This window comes from Rattus rattus, chromosome X (assembly GCF_011064425.1).
Source record: "Rattus rattus isolate New Zealand chromosome X, Rrattus_CSIRO_v1, whole genome shotgun sequence".
In the NCBI taxonomy this organism is placed as follows: domain Eukaryota; kingdom Metazoa; phylum Chordata; class Mammalia; order Rodentia; family Muridae; genus Rattus; species Rattus rattus.
In genome coordinates, this window is record NC_046172.1 from 122,138,759 (window position 1) to 122,143,402 (window position 4,644).

The window sequence follows — 4,644 nt, forward strand, 5'->3', positions numbered from 1 at the left end:
GCCATTGATGTTCTATTCAGGAAATTTTTACCTGTGCTCATGTGTATGAGGCTTTTTCCATCCTTGGTCAAAGATCAAGTGATCATAGGTGTGATGGTTCATTTTTGGGTCTTCAATTATATTCCATTGATCTACATACTTGTCTCTGTACTAATGCCATACAGCTTTTATCACTATTGCTCTGTTTTACAACTTTAGGTCAGAGACTTTTCTTTTATTTTTGAGAATAGTTTTCGCTATCCTGAGTTTTTGTTGTTTCAAATGAATTTGGAAATTGCTCTTTGTATCTCTATGAAGAACAGAGTTTGAATTTTAATGGGAGTTATATTGAATTTGTAGATTGCTTTCAACAAAATGGTCAGTTTTATATATTAATCCTTCCAATCCATGAACATGGGAAATCTTTCCATCTTCTGAGATCTTGATTTCTTTCTTTAGAGACTTGAAGTTCTTGTCATACAGATCTTTCACTTGCTTGGGTAGAGTAACACCAAGGTATTTTATATTATTTGTGATTAGTGCAAAGGGTACTGCGCTTCACCATGTTCACAGCAGCCTTATTTATAATAGCCAGAAGCTGAAAACAATCCAGATGTCCTTCAACAGAACAATGAATACAGACAATGTGGTACATCTACACAATGGAATACTACTCAGTTATTAAAAACTATGGCTTCTTGAAATTTGCAGGCAAATGACTGGAACTAGAACATATCATCCTGAGTGAGGTAACCCAATCACAAAAAACACATATGGTATGTACTCATTGACAAGTGGATAATAGCCCAAAAGCTCAGAATACCCAAGGCACAATTCACAGACCATGAAGTTCAAGAAGAAAGAGTAACAAAGTGTGGATGCTTCAGTATTTTTTAAAAGGGAGAAAAAAAAAATTCATGGGAGGAGATATGGAGACGAGGTTTGGGGCAGAGACTGAAGCACATGCCCCACCTGGAGACTGCCCCACCTAGGGATCCACCCCTATATATATATATACAGCCACCCAACCTAGACAATATTATGCATATTAATGAAACCAAGAAGTGCATTCTGACAGGAGCCTGCTATGTCTGTCTTCCGAGAGTTTCTGCCAGAGCCTGACAAATACAGACATAGATGCTTGCAGCCAAACATTAGACTGAGAATGGGGATCCCACTGGAGGAGTTAGAGAAAGGACTGAAGGATCTGAAGGGGTTGGCAACTCCATAGGATATACAACCATAGCAACAAATCAGACCCCTAGCACTCCCAGGAATTAAACCACCAACCAAAGAGTATACATGGAAGGACCCATGGCTCTAGTCACATATGTAGCAGAGGATGCTGGCCTTGTTGGACATCAATGGGAGGAGAGGCCCTTGGACCTGTGAATGCTCAATGCCCCAGTTTAGGTGAATACACGGGTGGGGAGGTAGGAGGGAGGGATTGGGCAGGTGAGGAGCACCCTCACAGAAGCAGGGGGAAGGGAGATGGGATATGGCATTTCCAGAAGGGAAAGTGGGAAAGGGGATTACATTTGAATGCAAATTTAAAAAAAAACAAATAAAAGGAAAGAGCAAAAATAAACCTTGAAGTTTATAGTTTCCTATTAATCACTGAGCATTCTAAATTGTCTCACTCTCTGAACCTCATACAGTTTTGTGTCTCATGTGTGCATTATCATCTAATTCAAGGAGAAGATTCTTTAATGGAAATTGATATATGTAGTAATCTGTGGGTATAGCAATATGTTATTAGGTGTCACTTTATTGCTACATTCTTTTAGCAAGACTAACAGCAGTAAGATTTCCCATAGGGCCCATGACCTAACTAGTCTGATTATATCTTCCCCTTTCCAATAGCTTTCAAAGTACCCTGTAGCATCATGAACACTAATCAGTAGATATAATGTTTCTAGATTTTTACTAGCTCTATTTCTTCATATTTAATGACATAAGTAAAAGGAGCCCCAGCAAAAGGGCTGGCTTACAGAAGATAATCAATAGAACTCACCATAGACTGCAATGTTTGGGAAGGGGTAGTAAGTTTCCATATGAATCTTCAAAAGCCCTGTAGGTTGATTGCACCTCTCCATATTGACTAACTTACCCTGCCTTCATATTCTTTCCCTCATTTACTCCTCCTATTCTAATTTCCCCCATTTTACCCATAGATTCTTTTTCCCCTTTCTTAGATCTCTTTTTACATGATCACTTGCATGCTAGTTAACCTTTGTGGGGATTGAAATGAAACATACAAATCTAAACGTTAAAATCTGATTATATATATATATATATATCATACAATATTTGTCTTTGTGGCCTGGGTTAATTCACATGGGATGATGTTTTTAGTCCCATAAATTTATGTGTGGATTTCATAATTTTATTTGTCATAGCAAGTGATTATTATACCATTCTTTTAATTTAGCACATTCTCTTTGCCCATTCATTGATAGATGCCCAACTTGGCTATTTCTATTTGTCTATTATGAAGAGAGCAATGCAACAAGTATATATGTAGTAATATGTAGAGTCTTTAAGGTATAACCGCAAGTGTGGTATCCTGAATCTTTTTTTTTTTTTTTTTTTACAATATAGAACACTTCACAAATTTGTGTGTCATCATTGTTCAGGGGCCATCCTAATCTTCTCTGCATCGTTCCAATTTTAGTATATGTGCTGCCAAAGCAAGCACAGTATCCTGAATCTTGTTAAAGATTTTTCAGCTATTTGAGGATCCTCCCCACTGAATTTCATAATAAAGCTACATTTTTATTTTCAGCAAAGAAACAATTCCACAGACAAAGAGACTAAAGCTTATATCATATAAAATATATAAGAAAATTTGAACTTAGCATTCTTCTAAAAATGTCAGTTGGTTCTTTATATAGCTAAAACCATCCAGTGGAAAAGAAACAGCATTTTCAACAAATGGTGCTGGTTCAACTGACAGTCAACATGTAGAAGAATGCAAATTGCTCCATTCTTATCACCCTGTAAAAAGCTAAAGTCCAAGTGGATCAAGGACATCCACATAAAACACATACACACTGAATCTAATAGAAGGATAAGTGAGGAAGAGCCTCAAATTCTTGGGCATAAGGGTAAACTTTCTGAACAGAACAGGATTATGCTTTAAGAGTAACAATTGACAAATGGGACTTCATAAAATTAAAAAAAAAAACTTCTATAAAATAAAGGGCACCATCAATAGAACAAAATAGCAGCTCACAGATTGGGAAAAGATATTTACCAACCCTACATCCAATAGAGGACTAATATCCAAAATATACAAAGAACTCAAGAAATTAAACTCCAGAGAACAAAGTAACCATATTAAAAAGAGTTGTACGGAGCTAAGTGAAGAATTCTCAACTGCGGAATCTCATATGGTTGAGACGCACTTAAAGAAATGTTCTACATCCTTAGTCATCAGAGAAATGGAAATCAAAATGATACCTCACAGCAGTCAGAATGGCTAAGATCAAAAACACAGGTAATAGCAGAAATTGGTGAGGATGTAAAGAAAGAAGAACACTCTTCCATTGCTGGTGGGACTGCAGACTGGTAAAACCACTTTGAAAATCAGTTTGGCAGTTCCTGAGAATTTGGAAATAGTTCTCTGTGAGGACCCAGCTACATTATTCCTGAGCATATACCCAAAAGATGCTCCAACATATCATAAGGACACATGCTCCATTATATTCCTTGCAGCTTTATTTATAATAGCCAGAAACTGGGAATAACCATTCAATATAGGAATGGATACAGAAAATGTGGTACTTTTACACAATGGAGTACTACACAGATATTAAAAACAATGACTTCATTTAATTCACAGGCAAATGGATGGAACTAGAAAATATCATTCTGAGTGAGGTAACCCAGACACAAAAGAACACACATGGTATGTACTCACTAATAAGTGGATATTAGCCTAAAAGTCTACTATGCTCATAATACAACCTACAGAACATATGAAGTGTAGAAGTAAGGAAGACTAGGGTGTGGATACTTCAGTCCCGTATTGGGGGGGGAACCAGAAGATTATGGGAAATGTAGGGAAAGGGATTGTGGAGGGAGAAAGTGGGGGAGAAAAATAGGGTGGCAGAATCAGGATCTGAAGGTGGTAAGAGAGGCACAGAGGGTCAGGAAATCAAATAAAATATGTGGTGGGGAATGAAAATTGGAGAGCCACTGAGGGTCCCCCAGACACCAGGGAAACATGAGGGTCCCAGAACACAATGGGTTTGACAGAAATATGCAGAGAGAAGGGCTTCCAGATAGATCCCCAGCAACTTCTCCTGCAGATAGAAAAGTCCCCAGTCGAGGGATGGAGACACCCACCCATCTCAAAGTTTGTAACCCAGAAAATGTTCCTGTCCAGAGGTAGAACAGGGGGCATAAAATGGAACAGAGAGGAAAGGAAGAGCCAACCAAGGACTGCCTTACCTGGGGATCCATCATGTCTTGCAGACCCTGAACCCAACACCTGTTGATGTGGTTAAGAGGTGCTTGCTGGCAGGAACCTAGTGTGGCAGTTCCTGAGGAGGTCTAGCCAGCAACTGATCAATGCAGATGTGGATGCTTGGAGCCAACCATCAGACTGAGCTCAGGGAAGCTGGTGGGGGAGCTAGCCACAGGACTGGAGGAGTAGAGGGG

The 4,644-nt window shown here is 38.7% G+C and overlaps 1 non-coding gene across 1 annotated transcript; it reads right to left on the reverse strand.

The window, feature by feature from the left end:
* Window positions 1–2,570: 2,570 nt before the first annotated feature.
* On the reverse strand, window positions 2,571–2,677 carry LOC116889583. Its single transcript, XR_004386499.1, has one exon. It is a non-coding gene; the product is annotated as a U6 spliceosomal RNA (small nuclear RNA).
* Window positions 2,678–4,644: the final 1,967 nt, after the last annotated feature.